The following is a 14,798-nucleotide window of genomic DNA, read 5'->3' as shown; positions in this document are numbered from 1 at the left end:
ACCATGAACTTCCTGATGTTCAAGCTGGTTTTAGAAAAGGCAGAGGAACCAGAGATCAAATTGCCAACGTCTGCTGGATCATCAAAAGAGCAAGAGGGTTACAGAAAAATATCTATTTCTGCTTAATTGACTATGCCAAAGCCTTTGGCTGTGTGGATTACAATAAACTGTGGAAATTTCAGAAACAGATGGTAATACCAGACCACCTGACCTGCCTCTTGAGAAACACATATGAAGGTCAGGAAGCAACAGTTAGAACTGGACATGGAACAACAGACTGGTCCAAATAGGAAAAGGAGTACGTCAATGCTGTATATTGTCACCCTGCTTATTTAACTGATATGCCGAGTACATCATGAGAAATGCTGGGCTAGAAGAAGCACAAGCTGGAATCAAGATTGACGGGAGAAATATCAATAACCTCAGATATGCAGATGACACCACCCTCATGGAAGAAAGCAAAGAGGAGCTAAAATGCCTCCTGCTGAAAGTGAAAGACAAGAGTGAAAATTTGGCTTAAAGCTCAACATTCAGAAAAGAAATAGATGGGGAAACAGTGGAAACAGTCTCAGACTTAATTTTTGGAGGCTCCAAAATCACTGCAGATGGTGAATGCAGGCATGAAATTAAAAGATGCTTACTCCTTGGAATGAAAGTAATGACCAACCTAGATAGCATATTCAAAAGCAGAGACATTACTTTGCCAACAAAGGTCAGTCTAGTCAAGGCTTTTTTTTTTTTTTTTTTTTCCTGCAGTCATGCATGGATGTGAGAGTTGGACTGTCAAGAAACCTGAGCATTGAAAAAGTGATGCTTTTAAACTGTGTTGTTGGAGAAGACTCTTGAGAGTCCCTTGGACTGCAAGGAGATCTAACCAGTCCATTCTAAAGGAGATCAGTCCTAGGTGTCCTTTGGAAGGAATGATGTTAAAGCTGAAACTCCAAAACTTTGGCCACCTCATGCGAAGAATTTACTCATTGGAAAAGACTCTGATGCTAGGAGAGATTGGGGGCTGGAGGAAAAGGGGGCGACAGAGGATGAGATGGCTGGATGGCATCACCGACTCGATGGACATGAGTTTGAGTGAACTCCGGGAGTTGGTGATGGACAGGGAGGCCTGGCGTGCTGTAATTCATGGGGACTCAAAGAATCAGAAATGACTGAGTGACTCAACTTAAGCCAACTTTTTCACTCTCTTCTTTCACTTTCATCAAGAGGCTCTCTTGTTCTTCTTCACTTTCTGGCATAAGTGTGGTGTCATCTGCATATCTGAGGTTATTGATATTTCTCCTGGCAATCTTGATTCGAGCTTGTGCTTTTTCCAACCCAGCATTTATCATGATGTTCTCTGCATATGAAGGAGGTTACAGACAAAGCTGAATTCCATCTTATGGAATTCCACCATGTTCGGCCACCTCTCCAATGGGCTCTGAACTCTGTGCTTAGTGCCTGTGGAAACTATAATAGAAGGATAAAACCCTGTATGGACAGGGGAATCTTGATGACCACATCCATGTTACTCATCGCCTAAGAGTAAACATACTCTAATCACCCCTGCCTCCAGACAGGTCATAAATTCTTTCTATGTCTACTGGAATGTAACCGCAGGCTTATTGATTATTAACTTTTTGAAAACATATCACATGGATGATGGGGCTATTGTGATTGTATTTACCCTTCCTTTGTTTTCTAGAAGGTCTTGTAGGTCTTCATAGAACCGTTCAACTTCAGCTTCTTCAGCGTTACTGATTGGGGTGTAGACTTGGATTATTGTGATATTGAATGGTTTGCCTTGGAAACGAACAGAGATCATTCTGTCGTTTTTGAAATTGCATCCAAGTACTGGATTTCGGACTCTTCTGTTGACCATGATGGCTACTCAATTTCTTCTAAGGGATTCTTGCCTGCAGTAGTAGATATAATGGTCATCTGAGTTAAATTCTCCCATTCCAGTCCATTTTAGTTCACTGATTCCTAGAATGTCGTTGTTCACTCTTGCTATCTCCTGTTTGACCACTTTCAATTGCCTTGATTCATGGACCTGACATTCCAGGTTCCTATGCAATATTGCTCTTTATAGCATCGGACCTTGCTTCTATCACCAGTCACATCCACAGCTGGGTATTGTTTTTGCTTTGGCTCCAACCCTTCATTCTTTCTGGAGTTATTTCTCCACTGACCTCCAGTTGCATACTGGGCACCTACTGACCTGGGGAGTACCTCTTTCAGTATCCTATCATTTTGCCTTTTCATACTGTTCATGGGGTTCTCAAGGCAAGAATACTGAAGTGGTTTGCCATTCCCTTCTCCAGTGGACCACAATCTGTCAGACCTTTCCACCATGACCTACCTATCTTGGGTTGCCCCATGGGCATGGCTTAGTTTCATTGAGTTAGACAAGGCTGTGGTCCTAGTGTGATTAGATTAACTAGTTTTCTTTGAGTATGGTTTCAGTGTGTCTGCCCTCTAATGCCCTCTTGCAACAACTACCATCTTACTTGAATTTCTCTTACCTTGGGTGTGGGGTATGTCTTCACGGCTGCTCCAGCAAAGCACAGCTGCTGCTCCTTACCTTGGATGAGGGGTATCTCATCCCATTGCCCTTCCTGACCTTCAATGTGGGATGGATCCTCTAGGCCCTCCTGTGCCCGCAGAGCCACCACTCCTTGGACTAGGGGTTGCCCCTCCCGGCTGCTGGACCTAGCCTTGGGCATGGGGTTGCTCCTTCCTGCTGTGGCCCTTGGCCTCGGGTGCCACACCTGGCCTCGGACGTGGGGTGGCTCTTCTCAGGCGCCACCCCTGGCCTCGGGCGCTGGGTGGTTCCTCTCAGCTGATGCCCCTCACCTCCAAGTCTATGCCCCAACCAGTAATGCTGAAGAAACTGAAGTTGAATGGTTCTATGAAGACCTACAAGACCTTTTAGAACTAACACCCAAAAAAGATGTCCTTTACATTATAGGGGACTGGAATGCAAAAGTAGGAAGTCAAGAAACACCTGGAGTCACAGGCAAATTTGGCCTTGGAATACGGAATGAAGCAGGGCAAAGACTAATAGAGTTTCACCAAGAAAATGCACTGGTTATAGCAAACACCATCTTCCAACAACACAAGAGATGACTCTACACATGGACATCACCAGATGGTCAACACCGAAATCAGATTGATTATATTCTAAGCAGCCAAAGATGCAGAAGCTCTATACAGTCAGCAAAAACAAGGCAAGGAGCTGACTGTGGCTCAGATCATGAACTCCTTATTACCAAATTCAAACTGAAATTGAATAAAACAAGGAAAACCGCTAGACCATTAAGGTATAACCTCAGTCAAATCCCTTATGATTATACAGTGGAAGTGAGAAATAGATTTAAGGGACTTGATCTGATAGATAGAGTGCCTGATGAACTATAGAATGAGGTTTGTGACATTGTACAGGAGACAGGGATCAAGACCATCCCCATGGAAAAGAAATGCAAAAAGGCAAAATGGCTGTCTGGGGAGACCTTACAAAAAGCTGTGAAAAGAAGAGAAGTGAAAAGCAAAGGAGAAAAGGAAAGATATAAGCATCTGAATGCAGAGTTCCAAAGAATAGCAAGAAGAGATAAGAAAGCCTTCTTCAGCAATCAATGCAAAGGAATAGAGGGAAACAACAGAATGGGAAAGACTAGAGATCTTTTCAAGAAAATCAGAGATACCAAGGGAACATTTTATGCAAAGATGGGCTCGATAAAGGACAGAAATGGTCTGGACCTAACAGAAGCAGAAGATATTAACAAGAGATGGCAAGAATACACAGAAGAACTGTACCAAAAGGATCTTCATGACCCGGATAATCACGATGGTGTGATCACTCATCTAGAGCCAGACATCCTGGATTGTGAAGTCAAGTGGGCCTTAGAAAGCACCACTATGAACAAAGCTAGTGGAGGTGATGGAATTTCAGTTGAGCTATTTCAAATCCTGAAAGATGATGCTGTGAAAGTGCTGCACTCAATATGCCAGCAAATTTGGAAAATTCAGCAGTGGCCACAGGACTGGAAAAGGTCAATTTTCATTCCAATCTCAAAGGAAGCCAATGCCAAAAAATGCTCAAACTAGTGCACAGTTTCACTCATCTCACACGCTTGTAAAGTAATGCTCAAAATTCTCCAAGCCAGGCTTCAGCAATATGTGAACCATGAACTTCCTGATGTTCAAGCTGGGTTTAGAAAAGGCAGAGGAACCAGAGATCAAATTGCCAATATCTGCTGGTTCATGGAAAAAGCAAGAGAGTTCCAGAAAAACATCTATTTCTGCTTTATTGACTATGCTGAAGCCTTTGACTGTGTGGATCACAATAAACTGTGGAAAATTCTGAAAGAGATGGGAGTACCAGACCACCTAACCTGCTTCTTGAGAAATCTGTATGCAGGCCAGGAAGCAACAGTTAGAACTGGACATGGAACAACAGACCGGTTCCAAATAGGAAAAGGAGTATGTCAAGGCTGTATATTGTCACCCTGCTTATTTAACTTATATGCAGAGTACATCATGAGGAATGCTGGACTGGAAGAAACACAAGCTGGAATCAAGATTGCCAGAAGAAATATCAATAACTTCAGATATGCAGATGACACCACCCTTATGGCAGAAAGTGAAGAGGAACTAAAAAGCCTCTTGATGAAAGTAAAAGAGGAGAGTGAAAAAGTTGGCTTAAAGCTCAACATTCAGAAAATGAAGATCATGGCATCTGGTCCCATCACTTCATGGAAAATAGATGGGGAAACTGTGGAAACAGTGTCAGACTTTATTTTTTTGAGGCTCCAAAATCACTGCAGATGGAGATTGCAGCCATGAAATTAAAAGACACTTACTCCTTGGAAGAAAAGTTATGAGCAACCTAGACAGCGTATTCAAAAGCAGAGACATTACTTTGCCAACTAAGGTCCGTAGAGTCAAGGCTATGGTTTTTCCAGTAGTCATATATGGATGTGATAGTTGGACTGTGAAGAGAGCTGAGTGCTGAAGAATTCATGTTTTTAAACTATGGGTGTTGAAGAAAACTCTTGAAAGTCCCTTGGACTGCAAGGAGATCCAACCAGACAATTCTGAAGGAGATCAGCCCTGGGATTTCTTTGGAAGGAATGATGCTAAAACTGAAACTCCAGTACTTTGGCTACCTCATGCGAAGAGTTGACTCATTGGAAAAGACTTTCATGCTGGGAGGGATTGGGGGCAGGAGGAGAAGGGGACGACCGAGGATGAGATGGCTGGATGGCATCACTGACTTGATGGACACGACTCTGAGTTGTTGGAGATTACGAGTGAAATGACATAAAACAAGACACACACAAAGGACAGGCGACACGTACACACTCTGGCCAGAGGAACAGAACTGGGCAATAAACTAATTGCCGTTTATTATAAAAGCCCCCTAGGCAGAATTCCAGACTGCATGATTAAGCCTTGTCAGCACAGCGCAGGTGCATACATGTTATCGTATAGCAAAGGGAAATCTCTGTCTACTGCAGAGTCTGCCCAAAGCCCCCATCTCCTTATCTCAAGAAGTGAATGCTCCCTCCTTTGCAAGGGACCATTAAACTCAAGGCAGTGTCCAGACTCTTTATCAGAACGCCTCGTATGCAAGGATGCTCAGCCCGAGCAGAGAGACCCATTTGCAGGCACATCTCTGCTACCCTATTAACACTTCACTGAGTGAACTCCGGGAGTTGGTGATGGACAGGGAGGTCTGGTGTGCTGCAATTCATGGGGTTGCAGAGTCGGACACGACTGAGCAACTGAATTGAACTTCCTTTGTTTTTTGTAAGTCAAGGAAATTGGGTGGTGGTTTGGACACGTACACATTGAGGTATAAGAGATTTTCACAAATGCTGTTCGGGGTCCTTGGCTTAGAGGAGACTTTGCCTTGGGCAGTGTAATACATTGCACTCCATTATCCGCATTGTCCTTCTGCATGAGTTTGTTTCCTGGAATGAGTGGCTATAACACTTATAAGTTAAATAAGTAGGGTGACAATATACAGCCTTGATGTACTCCCTTTCCTATTTGGAACCAGTCTGTTGTTCCATGTCCAATTCTACCTGTTGCTTTCTGACCTGCATACAGATTTCTCAAGAGGCAGGTCAGGGAGTCTGGTATTCCCATTTCCTTCAGAATTTTCCACAGTATATTGTGATCCACACAGTCAAAGGCTTTGGCCTAGTCAATAAAGCAGAAATAGATGTGTTTTTTTTTTTTTTTTTTCTGAAACTCTCTTGCTTTTTCAATGATCCAGAGGATGTTGGCAATTTGATCTCTGGTTCCTCTGCCTTTTCTAAAACTAGCTTGAACATCTGGAAGTTCACGGTTCATGTATTGCTGAAGTCTGGCTTGGAGAAATTTAAGTATTACTTTATTAGCATGTGAGAGATTATGCAAGCCTTTAGAGGCATAAATATTTAAACTGTGATGTTAATTTTAAGAATTTTCCATAAAACTTCAGCTAAGCTTGTTTGTATATTAATACTAGGGTTTGTGTTATATTTCATACATGCATTTTGGAAGATAAAAGAATGCCTGTTTTTCCTTTGCAACTTGTTTATGTAAATTCAGGTTGCAAAAAGGCAGTTAAATGTTTGTGGTATGATGGCATAAAAGAATGGAATTGGTATTGTGGAAAAAAAAAAAAAAGGTGGCCACTGAGTCATCATCTGGGAAGTGCAGAGGTAATAGTACTTAGGTCAAAATGTCCATTCTTGGTCATATTAATGGGCTTCCCTGGTGGCTCAGTTGGTAAAGAATCCGCCTGCAATTCGTGAGACCTGGGTTTGATCCCTGGGTAGGGAAGATTCCCTGGAGAAGGGAAAAACACCCACTCCATTATTCTGGCCTAGAGAATTCCATGGACTGTATAGTCCATGGGATTGCAAAGAGTCAGACATGGCTGAGTGACTTTTACTCACTCATTCATATTAAATAAAATAGTGAACATGAACTACCCAATAATCTCTCAATAAATAATTTTGCTATTATTAATTTGCTAAGTAGTTTGATCTTAGCAGTGTTGTATCAAGTCTGATAGAATAAATTGCAATTTTCTTAAGTTTTAAATGCTTGAAAAAGTATGTACTTATGCATTTGTTTCAGAGGGAGACTAATCAAACTTCAGTGTGTGTGGATGAGGCTGAGTAAACAACCTGTAAATATTCAGTTTCAAGGGGGAAAAAAAAAAAAAAAACTGAAGAGGAAACAGGATACATGTTTTTCTGTATTTTGAGTGCTTCCTTCCTCTCATTTTTCCTTTTTTTTTTTTTTTTTTTTAGAAAAAGATTGTTTATGCTTTTCTCTTTTCTTTTCTCATCTTCCATTCCCAAACCATCTATTCTGGCAAAATTTGTCCCTTGAAACAAGTCAGTTTGTACCAGTTATGATATTGAAGATCATCAATTGCATTGATTTATCTACACTGCACAGCTAGGATCTTGATAATGGTCCATACTTAGAATGTAAAATACCTATAATTGGTTCTCTGCCCTACCTCAGCTCACATTTTCCTGAAAGGCAGCCTAGTACTATTACATGCTATATCAGTTTTCTTCCTAATCTTCAGAAAGCTGAAAGAGCAGAGCAATCCGATTTTCCTAAACTGCTCTGCCTATAGCCTTTTTAGGACGCCTGGGAAAATATGCCCTAATCAAGATAAAGTATGAAAAGTCCTTCTTCCAGTGGGAGCAAGGACATTGCCAAGGACAGTGACTCAGCAACATTTGACTTGGATCTGTTTAGAAGATGCCTTTGGGGATATAATCACTTAGAGCTCTCAAGGACCTGTTAATTTATGGTTGTTAGTTTCATTTACATTCTGTTCTTTCAAACCAGATTTTCTTCAAGCATAAGCATGCAATGAATAGGGCCTGAATACCTGTGTTAGCTTTTGAAGGGATTTAAACATACTTTTTGGAGAAGGCAATGGCAACCCACTCCAGTATTCTTGTCTGGAGAATCCCAGGGACAGGGGAGCCTGGTGGGCTGCCGTCTCTGGGGTCGCACAGAGTTGGACACGACTGAAGTGACATAGCAGCACCAGAAGCAAACATACTTTCTGTTTATTTTTAGTGACTTAGTATTTAGATGTTCAATTGGCATTTGAACTTCCTAGCCTGCTTTCCTGGGTACATAAAGATGTACACAGTAGTTCTAACCGTCCACTTACCTTACAAGCCTGTAGAGTTTTTGAGAAGTATTCAAATTTCTAAAATATTTGCAGAGAATTAATCTGGATGTTTCTGAATTATTAGTTTGCAATTCATTTGTGAAATATAATTTATTACACTTTATTGCAGATTTTGATCCTAGGGATGGATTGGAAAAGTAAGCAACTAGGGTAAAATTCTTGATCAAACTAAAACTAACCTGATAGCCACTCAGATCTTTTGGCAGTGTATTACTCATAGCATCTAGATTTTGGAAAGTGTCAAAGTGTTAGTCATTCAGTATTGTCTGACTCTTTGTGAACTCAAGGACTATAGCCTGCCAGACTCCTCTGTCCATTGAATTCTCCAGGCAAGAATACTGAAATAGGTTGTCAATCCCTTCTCCAGAGTATCTTTCTGACCTAGGGATCAAACCCAGGTCTCCCACATTGCAGGTGAATTCTTTACTGCCTTAGCCCCATCAAACATGTGCTAGGCTAATTCTATCTTCTTTATATTTATTCTATATAATTTCATTCTAAAGCCTATAACTTGTTTTGCAGTATATGATAATTTGTTTACTATAAAATGATTTATCATGCCTTAGTTTTAATGGTGCATTACATGTAAACAAGGTTCTTACTAAAATTATACAAAGTTAAACATTTTCTAGTAATCAGCAGTGAATTTCACAGTGCCCTATTTTTATGTTTATATGCATTCTTTCATATTACCATTAAGGCATATACTAGATTATGCTTCAATATTTGCAGTCATGAAGAATTTCTTGTATTTCAAAATCTGGCATCTCACAGTAGACTAGTCTGACTTGAATCAACTAAGGTAAGTTTATATACTGCTACATTCTGATACATTAAAGAAAAATTTGAGTATGCAGTGGAAGTTTTAAGTATAAGAAATTATAATTATTTTTAAAACTCTGGGCTTATGGGCCAGACCATATGGTGGCTCATATTATATGGCAATAGAAACATTGAAATATGAGATAAAATAATATCCTTAGATTTGTGAAAGAATAGTCACATGCATATCTTTAGTAGCATTCAGAAATCAGTAATATAACAAAAGATCAGTATAGTAGACTCTGTTTTAACTTGCTTCCAGATGGTCACCAGACTTCACATTAAAAAATAATAAAAACTAGTAAAGACAAATGAAGAATTAATAATTCAGGAAGATTAAAACCACAATTAATGTTTGCCACCTATAGATCAGAATATAAAGCATTTCCCATAAAATTACAGAAGTGATTAATAATAAAATGTAGGTGTTAACAAACCCTTAACTACCTAAAATGATAAGTAACTGGCTCATGATTGGGTTGGTACTCAAAGATCTTTCATGCTGCAATGAGGAAGAAAAAGCTAGCAAAAGACAAATAATGTGTGATTAAAGTCAAACAAAGAAACAAGTGAGTGCATTTTTGTAGCACATGTATATTAATAGCAACTTTATTGTTAATTGTCAAATCTTGTAGATAACTAGGCTGTCCTTCTGTAGGTGGATAGATAAACTGTGATACTTCCAGACAATGGAATACTATTCAGCACTACAAGAAACTTAAATGCATTCAGTTCTGTTCAGTTGCTCAGTCATGTCAGAGTCTTTGTGACCCCCATGAACCGCAGGACACTAGGCCTCCCTGTCAATCACCAATTCCCGGAGTTTACCCAAACTCATGTCCATTGAGTCAGTGATGCCATCCAGCCATCTCATCCTCTGTCATCCCCTTCTCCTCCTGCCTTCAATCTTTCCCAGCATCAGGGTCTTTTCAAATGAGTCAGCTCTTTGCATCAGGTGGCCAAAGTATTGGAGTTTCAGCCTCAACGTCAGTCCTTCCAATGAACACCCAGGACTGATGTCCTTTAGGATGGACTGGTTGGAGCTCCTTCTAGTCCAAGGGACTCTCAAGAGTCTTCTCCCACACCACAGTTCAAAAGCATCAGTTCTTCAGCACTCAGCTTTCTTCACCAACTCTCACATCCATACATGATTACTGGAAAAACCATAGCTTTGACTAGACGGACCTTTGTTGGCAAAGTAATGTCTCTGCTTTTTAATTTTCTGTCTAGGTTGGTCATAACTTTCCTTCCAAAGATTAAGCACCTTTTAATTTCATGGCTGCAGCCACCATCTGCATTGATTTTGAAGCCCAAGAAAATAAAGTCTCTTACTGTTTCTATTGTTTCCCAATCTATTTGCCACGAAGTTATGGGACTAGATGCCATGATCTTCAATTTTTGCCATCTTTTTCACTCTCCTCTTTCACCTTAATCAGGAGATTCTTTAGTTCCTCTTTGCTTTCTGCCATAAGGGTGGTGTCATCTGCATATCTGAGGTTACTGATGTTTCTCCCAGCAATCTTGATTCCAGTTTGTGCTTCATCCAGGCCAGCATTTTCCATGATATACTTTGTGTCTAAGCTAATGTCATGATGTATGTCAAAACCCATAAACTGTATAAAACCTAGAGTGAACCCTGATGTAAACTATGAATTTTGTGTGAAGTTGTGTCAATGTGGATTCCTTTGAGCGTAAAAAATACACCCCTCTGGTGGAAGAGGTTGTCCTTGTGTGAGGGTAGGGGTATATGATTTTGCCATGAAACTAAAACTGCCTTACAAAGTAAAATTCATTAGTTAAAAATATACATTTAGTCAAAATAGATACATCAACTTATCTTAAAACTAGAATGTAGAAGAGCATTCTGAGAAAGATTTTATAGAGAAACTAGAAGAGAATTTTATGAAAGTCCTTTCAGCATGCTTAATAAAATTTAAATAACGATCTTAAAAAAATAGGAAATACCATTAGAGAGAAAACACTGACTAACAGGTTTTTATGAAGAGGAAAATAAAGTATTGGAAATATTTTAGAATGTATAAATGCTGTAAAACTAAAAATAAAACTACCATATGATCCAGCAATTATCCATTCCATATGGAAAACAGTGACAGATTTTATTTTCTTGGGCTCCAAAATCACTGCAGATGGTGACTGCAGCCATGAAATTAAAAGATGCTTGTTCCATATAAATATATATATATATATATATAAAGAAATCACACATACTAATTGGAAAAAAAAACGTATATTCACCTCATTGTTCAATGAAATGTAATTAAAAGATGCTTGCTCCTTGGAAGAAAAGTTATGACCAACATAGACAACTTATTAAAAAACAGAGACATCACTTTGCCAACAATGTCCCATATAGTCAAAGCTATACTTTTTCCAGTAGCTATGTACAGATGTGAGAGCAGGACTATAAAGAAAGCTGAACAATGATGAATTGACCACTTCTGAAATATAGTGTTGGAGAAGCCTCTTGAGAGTCCCTTGCACAGCAAGAAGATCAAACCAGTCAATTCTAAATGAAATCAACACTGATGCTGAAGCACTGATACTTTGGCTATGTGATATGAGGAGCCAACTCATTGGAAAAGACCCTAATATTGGGAAAGATTAAAGGCAGGAGTAAAAGTGGATGACAGAGGATGAGGTGGTTGGATGGCATCACTGACTCAATGGACATGAATTTGAGCAAACTCTGGGAGACAGTGAAGGACAGGAAAGCCTGGCATGCTGAATTTCACATGATTGCAAATAGTTGGACATGGCTTAGCAACTGAAAAACAACAATGTTCAATAGCAGCATTATTATAATTGCCAACGAAGCAACTAAGTGTCCATTACCAGATGAATTGATAAAGAAGACATGGTGCACGTGCACACACACACACACACACACACACACACACACACACAGGAGAATACTACTCAGTCCTAAAAAGAGAATGATATATATTACCACTTTCAGGAACATGGATGGACTTGGAGGGTGTTATGCTAAGTGAAATAAATCAAACAGAGAAAGATAAATACTGTATGATATATCTTAAATGTGAAATCTAAAAGCTATGACAAACTAGTGAATATAGCATAAAAAAAGGAGACTCACAGATATAGAGAAAAAACTAATAGTTATCAATGAGGGGATGGCAAAATAGGGGTGGAGGAATAGTATGTATAAACTATTGGATGCAAGATAGGTTAAAGGATGTGTTGTAAAACACGGAGAATATAGCCATGACTGTAAATGAAAGTAACCTTTAAAATTGTATAAAAGTTAAAAATTCCAAGAGTCACAATCATTCTAAAGATGCTATATAAGGAAGTATGTATGTGTGTGTTAAGTCGCTTCAGTTGTGTCCAACTCTTTTCGACCCTATAGGCTATAGCCCACAAGGCTCCTCTGTCCATGGGATTCTCCAGGCAAGAACAGTAGAATGGGTTGCCATGCCCTCCTCCAGGGGACTTACCAACTCAGGGTTCAACTTGTGTCTCTTACATCTCCTGCATTGACAAGTGGGTTCTTTACCACTGGCAGCACCTGGGAAGCCCACAAGGAATGATAAAGGATAGAAAAAATGATAACAAAGGTAAAATTAAGTATTGTTTTTAAAGCAGAGAGGAACTGCACAACTTACCATCCTAAAAATTCCTAATAAAGAATCAAATTATCTCCAGATTTGGGAAATCTCTAGTGGATCACTGGTAAAGAATCCACCTACCAAAGCAGAAGATGCAGATTCAGTCTCTGGATTGGTTGGGAAGAACCCCTAGAGAAGGAAATGGCAACCCACTCCAGTAATCTTACCTAGGACATTTCATGGAGAGAGGAGCCTAGCGGGCTACATGGGCTTACAGAGTCCAACGTGCCTTAGTGATTAAACAATGGCAAACCTGGCAGTCCAGTGGTTAATGCTCAGCATTTTCACTGACGGGTCCCTGGGTTGAATCATTGGTCAAAGAATAAAGATTCCTGAAAGTGGCAGTGTGGCCAGCAACAAGAACTAGAGAAAAATAAACAATCTCAAATCCAAGAATGTTAAGGAAAGTGTTATTGTTGTCATTACTATATTTTTAAATTTTCAATGTTTTATTTACTTTGCTGCCCTGGGTCTTCACTGCTGCACCCTGGCTTTCTCCAGTTGTGGTAAGTACGGCTACTCTTTGCTGGGGTGCACAGGCTGCTGATTGTGGTCACTTCTCTTGCTGCTTAGCACTAGCTCTGGTACTCGTGGGCTCAATAGTCATAGAACAGGGACTTTAGTTGCTCTGTAGCATATGAAATCTTTCCAGACCAAGGATCAAACCCAGATACCCTGCCTTGGCAGGCAGATTCCTATCCATGTAACACTAGGGAAATTGTGTTATTGTTTTTTAAAAAATCACCAAATTTTAGTCACATTTTATGATGCTTACTTAGCTGAACAGAACAAAACAAAACTGTCACTAAAAGTGAAATAGAAGTTGAGTTAATTAATAGATTCTTTTCTAAGGACTCTCAGTTCAGTTCATTTCAGACCCTCAGTCATGTCAGACTCTTTGCAACCCCATGGACTGCAGCACTCCAGGCCTCCCTGTCCATCACCAACTCCCGGAGTATACTCAAACCCATATCCATTGAGTTGGTGATGCCATCCAACCATTTCATCCTCTGTCATCCCCTTCTCCTCCTGCCCAAATCTTTCCCAGCATCAGGGTCTTTTCAAATGAGTCAGTTCTTCACATCAGGTGGCCAAAGTATTGGAGTTGCAGCTTCAGCACCAGTCCTTCCAATGAATATTCAGGATTGATTTCATTTAGGATGGACTGGTTGGATCTCTTTGCAATCCAAGAGACTCTCAAGAGTCTTCTCAAACACCACAGTTCAAAAGCATCAATTCTTCAGTGCTCAATTTTCTTTATAGTCCAACACTCACATCCACACGTGACTACTGGAAAAACCATAGCCTTGACCTTTGTTTGGCATCTTTAAAAGGTAATTATTTGTTTTCATTATCATATTTCCCTTAATAGTATGAATTTCTATTTATAGAGCATTATTAGTGATCAAAACTCTTATTTGAAACAGTATTGACCTAGCACTAAACACAAATTACACTAAATGAAACTTGAGACTTTACCAAAATATTTCACAGAGATTATTTAGTACTTCTTGTAGTGGCTGTCAGGAGTAATAGGTTGACAGCATTTTTCAAATTTAAGCATATTGACATATAGTTACATAATTAATTTTTAATGCATAAAATTATATATATATATATTTAAGTGATCACCAAAATAAGCCATTGGCATGCATCACTCCACAAATTTTCAATTTTTTCTTGTGACAAGAATGTTCAATATTTACTTTCTTAGCAACTTTCAAATGTAAACTACAGTAGTATTAACTAGAACCATCATTCTCTACATCACAGATCCAGGAAGGATTTATCTGTTTAAAAAATAAATTTGATAACTGCAACCTTGGACCTTTTAACTCTCTTCACCCATTTTGTCAAGCCTCTTCCACCCATATCTGGCAACCAGCAATCTATTCTCTGAATGTATGAATTCAAGTTTGTTTTCTTTATTTATTTTTTAAGATTTCACATAAAGTATGATTATATGGTATTTGTCTTTCTGTGTTTATTTTACTTCTTTTACTATAATGCTCTCAATTTCCATCTATGTTATTAAAATGGTAAGACTTCCTTCCTTTGTATATTCATATACACGTAAATGCATATATCACATTTTCTTTATCCATTCATTTGACAGT

The sequence above is a fragment of the Capra hircus genome, chromosome 4 (assembly GCF_001704415.2).
Source record: "Capra hircus breed San Clemente chromosome 4, ASM170441v1, whole genome shotgun sequence".
NCBI classification, from domain to species: domain Eukaryota; kingdom Metazoa; phylum Chordata; class Mammalia; order Artiodactyla; family Bovidae; genus Capra; species Capra hircus.
This window is presented reverse-complemented; position numbering follows the sequence as displayed.